The sequence below is a fragment of the Pomacea canaliculata genome, linkage group LG10 (assembly GCF_003073045.1).
Source record: "Pomacea canaliculata isolate SZHN2017 linkage group LG10, ASM307304v1, whole genome shotgun sequence".
Taxonomy (NCBI): Eukaryota; Metazoa; Mollusca; class Gastropoda; order Architaenioglossa; family Ampullariidae; genus Pomacea; species Pomacea canaliculata.
Window position 1 is genome coordinate 18,771,541 of NC_037599.1, and position 11,937 is coordinate 18,783,477.

Sequence of the window (11,937 nt, forward strand, 5' to 3'; positions counted from 1 at the left end):
CTGGGAAATTTGATGAGGATGGAACAAACCCCGGATTTGACCATAATTACACACACACACACACACACGTGTATAACATAGTCACGCATTCAATGATGTCGACTGAAACCTGAATAGTCTCGGTCAGGGTGTGTGAGACTGCTTCACAACCGCCGCGCGCCAATCAGCTTCACTGTTACACCCACGCGCCAATCAGCTTCACGGTTACACCCAAGTGAGCTTTTTCCCAGAAAAGGATTCAAGACCAGACCAACCCAGACATCCGCAGCCTTTGTCCATTGTAAGAGCATTGGTTACACACAGTAACAGTCTTTTTCATGCCGGAAACCGTTCTTATCTCTTTCCGCCATTGTTACTGTTACACTAACGTCCTCATCCTTGCCGTTGTCGTTAACTTGCTTGAGTGACAGAGAAATCGTCTTTATTGCAAAGGTTACTCAACGACTGAGCACTGTGAGCAAGTTGAAGGGAGGAGGGAGGATAGGTGAGTGAGGATGGGTGAGGGAGGAGGGGAGGGGAAGAGGGGAAAAACGCGGGGCTGTGACGTCATTGTCGTCGTCGGCGGCGGCAGTGATGGTGTCAGCGTCCCCCACCATGTTTATTCACTCACTGACAGAGGGCCCATCCACTCATCCAATATCATCCACCCACGCCTGCAGCCTCCCTTCCCAATTATTCCTCATGTTTTTGTCCATCTCTTATGCCGAATCTTCAGAACCTCGACAAATAGGGAATCGATAAGATAGTTACTGGGGGATGCGGGGGATGAGGGGATGGTGTGTGAGATTGGGGCGCCTGGTGGCTCTGTGGTTAAAACACTCGCTTGTCACCACTGCGGTGAGAAAGCCTGGGTTCAGATCTCATCTCGAGACACTTTCTCTATGTGACGCCCGTCGGGTGCTTTTCACTACGGTTCCCCCCTTCTTTCTTCCCTCATAGTTCGAAATCACCTCTAGGTGGAAGCACTTCCCCCCAAAGCAACTAACCAATCATAAGATAGTCATTCAGGGGGGCGGTGGAAGGTGGGATACGGTCAGACCCACCCACACTTTGCTAAGGGGTACTGAGATCGGAGCTTGAACTAACCAGTCTGCAACTCAATATTTCTCCTCAAATAACAGCTTGACTGAACTATCAGTTTAAACACACACACACACGTGACTGAGCAATAAAACAAACACGTCAGCAAAGCCAGTTGTGTACGTGTAACCGGGTAACCACCCTGTATTAGCTCGTGAAGATAACACTCGACACGTAGACGCAGGTTGTTGTTATCTTTGCTGGGGGCCAGTGCAACCACCCCCTAGCGGGACCAACTCAGTCCTCAAGTGGGCTGCTGGAGGAGATACCCTTGATTTCCGCACTGGTTGGTAGGTTGATTTAGAAGGAAAGTGCTTCCACCCTGAGGTAATGTTGCACTATGGGAGGGGAGGAAACCGGGATACCCTGACACCCAGCCCTGCGAACAAGTGTCATAAAGAGTGTCCCAGACGAGAAACCCACTTCTCTCTCCTTTTATACCCACCGTGAAGGCTACGGCTGAAAAAACAAACAAACAAACAAACAAACAAACAAACAAACAAACAAACAAACAAACAAACAAACAAACAAACCACGTGAGCAAATCCAACTGTGAACGGTTGAAAATAAAACAATCGTCGGTGTGTAGCAGCCAATCATTTATATAAGTAAACGCAACTGTGTATGGCTGAGCAATGACTCAAACTTGTGAGCAAACTCAACTGCTGAGCTGATGACCTGAACGAGGTGGGCGAGTGGCCCGGGGTTTGGAGGTCGGGAGGAGAATAAAAAGCGAGTTGAGTGATGTATCACGTGACCACGGCACTTGGGAATCGAGCTTGAGGGAAAGCTTCGTGACGGATGCTTCATTGGGTACTTGTCATTTGCGGGGGTGGATTGTGTGGGTGGCGAGGGAGGGAGCAGGGGTTTGGTGGTGGTGGTGATTGGGGGGAGGGACCTAACCTAGGAGTTGTGTGCCATGCGGAGGGACCGTCTTGTCCTGCTGGTACCCGACATGCGGACACAGATTCCTCACGTGTGCATGACGTCATCCGTGCGAGAACGAGGCTGCTCGCTCAAGAAGATTTCTAAACGTCTCCTATTCAAATATCAACCATTCACCATCCATACGGGCTCCTCCCCTCACCCTTTACAAAAGCTCGCGGTAATAACCGAGTGTAAACATGTTTGACCTCAGTTGCGGGCCTAGAGAGAAAATTCGTTTGCCAACAATGTACACAAAATAAGTCAGGTCTGCCATTAGGGTTGTCAACAAATCAAGTGCAGTACCTTTCAAGCCAGTCAAGGAAAATAATCTTGGTTTTATAAGCAGGTACGCTTCAGTCCTCAGCCTCCCACACCCAGTCCCCCATCTCTCTCTCCTCCACAACACACTCACCGCATGATTTAAGGAAAATAAAAGTGTCCAGGTTTGCTGAAAAACAACTTGTTTATATTTACAGGGCAAAGGTAAAGTCGCATTGTACAGAGAGCAGAACGTTGAATTGTAAGTGGTTAAACGTTTCTAGAGCTCTGCTTAGCTTTCTCTCTCTCTACCCACTGTTCCACTTCACTTTCGAAAAAAATTACCTTTACCTTCTACTGGGTTAAAAAAACCATGGGTTGTCAAAGAACAAACAATACACGAGCATGACTGACGGCAGTATACACACGGTGATCACACCAGACGCGAACACAAACATCAGTGTTGTCCATATTTGGTGTTACACAGCCAGCTCACCAACAACAATGTGTGTCTCACAGTGAACACTACAATGACTATGTAGATAGACATGAATACCGAGGGACTTTCTTATCGCCGACATGAGATAAAGTTATTTTTCTGTCGGCCATTACACAGCCTGGGAGAAAGTGAGAGCCAGTGAGGAGGTTAAAGACCAACTAGAGTCAAGCACAAAACTGACTGCTGCTCGATGTCAGTAGAACGAATCACTATCACCATTTGGTGACACAATTTTTATTATTTTTTAAATTTTAATTTTGCAAGAAAAATGAGCAGACAGAAATTGTAACATCTGACATGATTGAACGACACCCAAAAGAAGGAATTAAAATTGTTAATGAGGCGTTGCCGAAACAGGAAGCTTTTATTTTATTCTACTATAATTGTCTATACCGCCTTTCCGTTATAGGACCTTTACCTTTAACTGCCCTTCTCTGTTCTGTGTACAGAGTCACGTGGATCCAAGCATACTGGGTAAAAGGTGTTCAGCAGGTTATGCCGGGTAGCGAGGTACCCAGATACTCTTTTCTTATTCCCTCTATCTTTCTTTCCTTTCCCGACATTTTACAAACCCATCGGTGCCTGACAGCCCCGTTATATAATCCTCGACATTCTAAATTCCTGACTGTCTTATTCAGTATTTCATTGTAAGTCCACCAATTTGCTTTCTTTATTAAAAAAAAAACTTGATCTCTGATTCTGTTAATTTTTTTTCCATATCTCCTGAAATATAGTGCGACACATTTTCTTCTGTAATGTCTAAAGAGTTGTCGTTTGATGGTTGGTCCTTGTATGAAATGACCAGGGGTGGATTTCATGTTAAGCCTTTATCCCACTTACCAGCGAATAACTAGCTTATCAGCCCTTAAGCGCAAAAAGTGGCTCCCACGTCGAAATTAATAGCGAATAAGTCGGCCTTATCGCGGGGTAAGTTATGGTCAGGGGGGACCCGCCTTTACGCGGCTATTAGCACAGAAAAATGGCGACTGTAGTAGCTGTGCTCTCGCTAAACAGGCGAAATCTTGTCGAAACAGAATATTTAGGGACAATTATATCTTTTACAATGATGTAGAAGTGTACACGAAATTTGAATTTCGTGGAGTTGATAAAATGTCTATTGTCTATGAGGTAGAAGGTGAATTGGAAATGTCGAATCGAGGGAACAATGTTCCCTCAAGCAGACGAGAATGCTTTGCACTTCGCAACGGGAACATTTTTACGTGTGTGTGAATGTGTGTGTGCTGCGATTTGGTCGGAGTTTCCGAAGAGAAATGTCACATCGTGAGGAGAGTGACCAAACGCTACTACGACATGCTCGACGATGGATCGTCTTTCCCGACTAGCGAGAGGCAGAGAGAAGGGAAAGTTCTGTGCCAGCGGTGGTTTTTCCGAGTGTTGTTGGATACATCGACGGGACGCATATCCACATTCAGGCGGCGAAAATAATGAGCACCAGTACGTGAATGGAAAATATTTTCATTCACTGAATGTTCAGGTAATACTTTGTAATCAATATGGTTGCCTTTTTTATTCACATATGACTAAACCTTTCGAAGTACCATAAATTGTTGCAGTATAGACTCTTCTCCAATGCCAAATCAGGATAAATACAAGCATTTAATATTTTCCCCATAGACTAAAATGTTCTCTCTTCGAAAATTTTGCAGATAACATCTAATCACTTTAATATCTGTTAAACATTTTTGTAAAAGCAGAAAATAGACTGCTACTACACAATCCAAGATATTAGGAATTAAAAACACTCTCATACCATTAACCAAAACTTTCTTATCCTCACAATTAATAAACATGTTTTGTTTTAAATTTAGTGTGGCTAATGTCAAACAATTTCAAAATGTCATCTGCTGATGCATCGATAATCCATATACCGAAGCTTAATATTGCTATTTATATATATTGAACAGGTTAATGTTTATCAACGTGCTTGCAAAGTGGCATCCAGGGTGTCTGCAGCCTTTGGAAGCAACTGTAGACTATTGGACCGGGTCATGCTAGGTGACAGTAGCTGCATGATAGGAGAGTGATTGTTGACATCATTTCAGCATCCTGCACCCTTGCAGGAAAGGAAATACAACACAGCACATAGCTGTACATGCAACTGGTATGTGAGTTTGCATCAAAGTTTTCACCAAATGTTCATGTTGGTCACATTAACTGTATCTATGTATAGTAAAGTCAGACTTGAACACATTTAAATATTTTTCCCAGCATGTGTATACATTGAATAGTTTTATATGGAAATAATACTGGTTTGATTGAAACCTGTTTACATGTTCTGTGTATACTATTTGTAAATGACAATGCCAATAATATGTTCAGCTAGTAGTTCATTTAAATCACAGTGAATGTAGTTATTGCATTGTGGTATAGCAGTACATTCCAGCAGTCAGTATAAATTTCTACAGATGGTGATGATGTTTGTATTTCAGGCATAGCTAAAAAGAGATGGGATTGTCTCTAGGGTCTGAAGATGGAACCAGATCAGGCATGTGAAGTGACTGTGTTCTCAATCGGGGAGAGCCAGACAATGATGGCGACAATAATGATGTTGGACATAACAATGATTTAAATAATGAAAATCACTACAATAAAATCAATGACACTGTTTCAGAACATGATGCTCCCACAGAAAGAGCCCATGTTGCAGCAGGCCAAGCTGTCAGGAACCAATCTGTTTATAGACTTTTCTTGTAAATATGTTAAACCATAATTTTATACATTTCAGAACTATTATGATAACGAAGTTAGAACATCAACAATAGACATAGTCAACAGTTTAGATGTAGGCCCAACATGTGTTACAACAGGTCAAGCTGCTAGTATCCAGTTTATAAGTAGATTTTTCTTGTGAATATATCATAATTTTATACTTTTCTGTAGAGTTCACAATATCAGAACTATGTGACTGTAGAAATAGTTAAATTTTCATTCTTATGAAACTTAGTAGCTGTTCATTCATACATATCTCTTTAGAAAGTAGCAAATGCTTTTTAACTTTAATAAATGAAAGATGCAGTTCTTCTTGGACAGGACATTTCAAAAAATGTATGAGGTTTCCTTTATGAAATTATTACAAGGGAAAATTTCGACATAGGCTTGCAGACAGTAGTGCATGTGGTGGCCTCTGCAAGTGTTTGTCAAGAGTAGCGGTCATCACTAAGACATGTTCTTAATGCTGTCACTTGGCTATTAAAATCTTATATTCTTCTTGAACAATATTTTATATGTGCAACTCTTTGGAATAAATGTTTGAGGCTTCCACTCACTTTGAAGCAAAATTCTGAAGAAGAGTAAAGTATATCAGCATTAGACATTCTCGGTTAAGGAACAGGCAGAGAATACAATGAAAATGAATGATCAACTTTATTAATTCCAGCATGCAACTCTAAATGTCTGCTCATCCCAAAACAACAACAATGAAAAACCAGTGCAAGTTTCAATATTTGGTTCACAAGTTGTGCACCACAAAATATGCAATCTTAGATTGTACATCACTCTTAAGATACATTACACTTCCACACATGCATCCTACTGAAAATTCATTTTAAGGTTGGACAGGACTGCTGAGATTACAAACTATTAACAGTACTTGTCATTTCTGCAAACAGCGTTAGGTATAGCATAAAGCTGACCTGAACTTAAATTCTGCTTGACACTTATTTTCTCAGAATATATATTGAGAGTACATCTTAAACTATTTGTATCATAGACATCTACACTAGAGAACACTTCCTTTGTTAGGCCAGCATCAGGAACAGGTGCATATGAAGCAAATCTGTAACAAACATCCAAATTGTTTCATGTATAGTAATGGCAAAGTGTGCAAAACAGATATACAGGGAACATGCCATGGGTAATGTGATGCATAGTACATAACACTATGACGGATCTCCTGAGAAGGACAACATTATTTTTTTTCAATGTGTCATCAAACCACAAGCATAAATATTTAATGTAGTGAAAGCATAGTAATATTCTTTTATGACAGTCATGCACAATAGTGATGAAGAAGTGATTTTTTGCACAGCAAATATTCATGATTGTCTATGTACCTTTGCTTTTCAATTTAATTTATGGCTTTATGAGCACAAGTACATTTTATTTGTGTGCAAAACATAAATATTGTTCTTATGATAAATTCACTGAATCAACTTATGTGATATAGCCATGCACTGTAAACTGTCTATCATTCAACCAGCTGTATTAGTCAACTGTATGTTATTAACACTTGCATTAGATTTACTGACATTTAGACATGAAATTCACTTTCAGATCATGCCAGTGATTTTTTTTTGGGGTGGTAGAATGATGTATTTTCATATAGTACTACCCCTAGTCATCTTCCCCTCTTTCCTAAAGAAAAGACAAAAACTACACCATGAACCTTTTAATTCAAAGAGACCTGTGGGGTGGAGGTATATTAAGGTGAAAAAAATCATTTGGTATCAAACTGAATTCATTGTTAATTCTTAATAAACCATACCTGGGCAGCTGCTGACTAGAGTTATCTCAAAAACCTCTCTCTTAAACTGAAAAAAAGTTCAATGTCTATGCAGTATTGTTTTAAAACAAAATGTAACCGAAAAGAGCTGAAAAAAGAATTAAAGAAATGTTTATTTTGCCTCATCGACCCACCCACTCTCACCCCAACACACACAGCAGCAATGACTGTGACACTACCACTTCATAATTAATGGTGAATTCGAAGCTTTAAAATATTAATATTGTTATCTATGGCATAGAAAAAAGAGAAAATAATAGATACAAATAATAGTTAAATATAAGTACTGTAATGAAATTAAGTTTATACTAAATATTTTAAAATAAAATCAGTAAAAAGTAGTTTTTACATCACTGAATCACAATTTCCGAAGTTCAAAAACTGATATAAAATAATAATAATAGAACAAACCTCTAATAATGCCCGTACTTCCCTGCTGGACCAGTTTGCTCCTCGCTGGCGTTTGGAAGACGTCGGCTCCATTATTATAAAAAAAAGTAGGCTGACAAAGTTTGTTCCGCGAAAAGAGCATATCCACAGAGTTGTATAGTAAATCTGTGAGCACGCCTGTTTGTTTTTCCCGGAAGACATATTAACGTCTTCTGGACATGGGCACAAATAGGGAATCCCCCGGAACAAAGAATGTAGGTCGCAGTTCTAAATTTGCATCGCCAGTTAGCTATTGTCGGGTAAAGTCGGAAACACGAAATGCGCGGGACACGCTGGCCTTACCAGCGAGTAGCTAATAGGGACTGCGGGTTTTATTCGGAGGTAAGTTAAGCGCTGAACATGAAATCTACCCCAGAGGGTCACCACAGTTATCATCATAGTAGTGACTGCAACCGTCATTGTTATTTCCTCTGTCACTAATGTCACTAATATCATTTAATAATCATAACCCCGACCTCTCAACAATCACTGTCATGGTCACAGTCATCTTTATTAACATCCTCATTACACACCCTCACGTCCTGTTTGTCACACATACTTGACTCAATAAAAAGTTGTTATTGTCTTTCTGACAGCTACTTCAACAAGAAACCGCTTTTGAAGCCATCGTTGACGACAGAATCACCTGCAGTCCACCTTCCCGACCCTCCCCTTGCACGGGGGAGAAATGTTTCTAAATCGTCTCGATTCAGTCTTCCTGAAACTTGAAGGAAAAAAAAAATCACCATCATCACCAAAAAACTCAAGCAGAGCTTGAACAGTCATCTTCCCACCTGCCAGGTAAGACAATGGTTCGGATAAATGTGTTTGACGAGTGAGCAGCAAAGTTCTACCTCTGCTCCCCACACTTTCTCTCCCTCCTCTTCAGTAACGGTTACAGACAGGAGTTGAGTGTGTGGCTCTCGTGTTGACACATGTGTGAATGTGTGAAATGTTTGATCTAGCTGTCCTTATGAGACACACATGGAAGAGATATGAATATATTTACATGTTTACACATTTACTGAATCTTCGACCGGGATTCTGACAGTTTGTTGACGAACAGGACTGTCCCCCTTGTCTCATACGATGTCCTCCTTATCAGGACATAGTTTAACCGTAGGACAAAGGAATGAGAAAGTGTGGAGGAATGAAACTTTTGGTTTAGAGAGTATGAGTGTGTGTGGCCTTTGCCCTTTGCCCTGTGCAGGTTTGTTGCGTGGCGGTCGTCGCGTCAGTGGGTGCAAAGCATCCTGTGGAGGGGAGTGTTTCCATGGCGAGTCACGCTTGGCTGCGCTCACCCTCGTCACACCACTCTCACAGCTGGGCTCGCTGGTCACTCGGTGCACGGCTACGGGTGATTGACAAAGAGTGAGGAGGAGTTGGGATGGAGGAGTGGGATGGTGGGTGGGGTGGAGTCAGTCGATTGTGACGCGGCGTGGGTCGCGGCATGCTGTGAAGTGGAGGTGCACACAGAGAGCAGCCCTCGGTGCACCCGGAGGGTGGCAAAACCTTGCGCGTGTTTCCGAGTTGGAGGGGTTGGTATGGGTGGGTGGGTGAGAATGTGGAGGAGGGGGTGCAGTGTGGAAGGTTTGGGGGGAAATGGGAGGGGATGATGGCGAAATTAGCATGCTGAACGAACTTGTCAACCTTTCAGAGTTCACTGCGTTCAAAATGTTATTAAGAGACTTTGAGCTACTGCCTTGATTATTTTATATAACAAAGTTCTTTGTCACTCGTCACGACGCCCCCAAGACTGCGAGGAGGGGGAGAGACATGCACACGCACATGCGCCGTCAACACTCACACACACACACACGCACCCTAACAACGACCTTGTCTGGTCTAACCTGTGGGCTCGCACCACCCGAAGTCAGGAAAAGTGTGCCAGTGTGCTCTCATCCAGTTTCCAACCACAGGGTAGATTTTTGCACCTGCCTCACACCCGACTGCTCCTCCTCTCGCCGCGGGTCACGTGACTGCTCTGCCTGGCGTGACTACACTCACAAGGTCATCAGCTGATGACTAAAATTCCTCAATAAGCATCGTTTGTCAGAGGTTTACTTCGATTTGCTTGTTTCTAACTTTTACAAAAATGGATAAAAAGAAAAATGTACACAACAACAACGAAATGAAGGAGCAACGCAAAAGAAAGAAAGGAGGAAAAAAATGAAAAAAAAAATGCCCCAAAATGATATTTCACTCAATAACTCGTGGTAAATGTGAGAAGGATGGGCTGGCAGGCGGTAAGAACACTTGTAACCGATGCTTTCTGAACGTCTGGCACTCGCAGCGCCATCTACGCCACTTGGCCCTGGGAGCCACTCCATTCTCGCTGGAAAAACCCTGCTTCTATTTCTGTCCCGTAGGTCAGATTGAGTGACACCACTTACTCGCGCGTGCGTGTCGGACAGCAAGGTGTGGAGTAGGTGCTGGGATGGTGGGGGAGGAGATGAGGAGGGGATGGAGTGGTGCTACTGTTTGTAGTCGTCTTTCTACGGTTTCTTGTGCTGCAGTCTCTACTTAGTTCTAGGACAGGATGAAATACTTGATAAACATACAATGCAGGCTGTTTCATGAACTTGTTTTTACTATCTATCTCTCCTCCTTACAAAAAGGTAAAATTGTTCTCTTTTTTGGGGGAGGTATTTTTTTGAGAGGGGGAGGACTAATGATTAAAAACTCTTTCTTTATCAGTACGTGGGTTGTCCACCTGTCAAAGGCGCTGGGATGTGGTCCAGGGTACAAACTTTGGTTCCGTCTGTCAGATAACTTTTTTAAAACTTCATGTCTGTGACAAGTTTGTGACCGATCTTTCGCAATGTCTAAAGGGTGAAGTGTGTCGAAACTCCACCAACAGGATGTGTGTAGAATAAAACACAAAGTACCGATTGATTAAAGAGGATCTTGATATGGTGAAATAGTTAAATAGTGAAACAGATTCGCAGACTCAGAGAACTATCGAAGATGTGTATTCCGAGAGAGGTACGCAAATCGTAAGATATTCAGAGAATTTTCACGATTTGTCTTTTGTTTAATACACACAATTTAAGCAGTGCTCCCAAAAATTGATATAAAGAATGCAAGTTTTTTAAATTTTACAAGGTGACGATCGTAATATTTAAAAAAAGGTTTACAAATTTCAGAAAATATTCTAAAATTATCTAAAATAAATTTTGTAGAAATTGAATGGTCAGTAGATTTATCAAAAAAAAAAGAAAAAAAAAACAAAGAAAGAAAAAAGAAAAATAAACAAACAAACAAACAAAAAACCAACAAAAAACAACAACAACAACAACACACACACACACTTTCATAAATGGTGTATGTGTGTGCCCACCTTTACATTTGTTAGTGATTAGTGTTCATTCACAAAGTCAACCTGTAGTCATTGACAGTTTTTCTGACCTACACTGACCTGTATGGACAGTCTACAATGAATTCTATCACTCACTGTTGCAATAGAACCATTAGCTGGAACATGGAGATAATTTAACGCGCTGTGGTTGGCTCTCTCCCTCTCACCCTACTTCCGGTTCCACGTTCGACTTCAGCAGACCAGATGAGATCGTACAGGCAGTGCTTCTCAATGGCATGCCTTACAGCAAGTATTGTCGGTTTATTGTACCATAGTATTTCCCATGATAGGTTTTGCTGCAAGTTCTATCGCAGTCTGCCGTCTGCCCACTGTTATGAGTCACCTACTTCAACTTTGACACCGGAAGTAAACATCCAAGTCTTTGCAACATGATTGATTCTGTGCGAAATATGCCCGCCTTGAACCTGGAAACCAGTGCATTCGGGAACAGACAACATTTGCCGCCACAATGACCACTTCAAATGCTTCTGTTACCCCTACTTCCGCTCCCCTTATTTTTTTTTCTCTCTCTCTCTCCTTTGTCTCGCTCCATCCTTCAAACCGCTTCTAACGATGGTAAAGCAAATACAATTCTATCGCCGACTTGCAGCCAAACCTTTGTCCAGCGACCCCATGACGAGCAAAGGATGCACAATGTATTTGCTGTCAGCTAGAGCGCCATCTGAATAAGAACCATAACTACTGTGGTTACGCGGTTACGGTTCTTAATCTCATCGACGAGAAAATACCGAGAGGAGCACGAGAGTACAGTGCGAAGAGGTATTGTCTGCAAGGCAGTTAGTTATCTTCTGCGTGGGCGTTTCGTGCCGGCCTCCTAGCGATTGCATCTCACAAAAATGAAAT

The 11,937-nt window shown here is 41.9% G+C and overlaps 1 long non-coding RNA gene across 1 annotated transcript; it reads left to right on the plus strand.

The window, feature by feature from the left end:
- The first annotated feature begins 3,979 nt into the window (after nucleotides 1–3,979).
- LOC112574498 lies at nucleotides 3,980–5,999 on the plus strand. Its single transcript, XR_003101443.1, has 3 exons — nucleotides 3,980–4,259; nucleotides 4,690–4,886; nucleotides 5,215–5,999. It is a non-coding gene; the product is annotated as an uncharacterized LOC112574498 (long non-coding RNA).
- The last annotated feature ends 5,938 nt before the right edge of the window (nucleotides 6,000–11,937 follow it).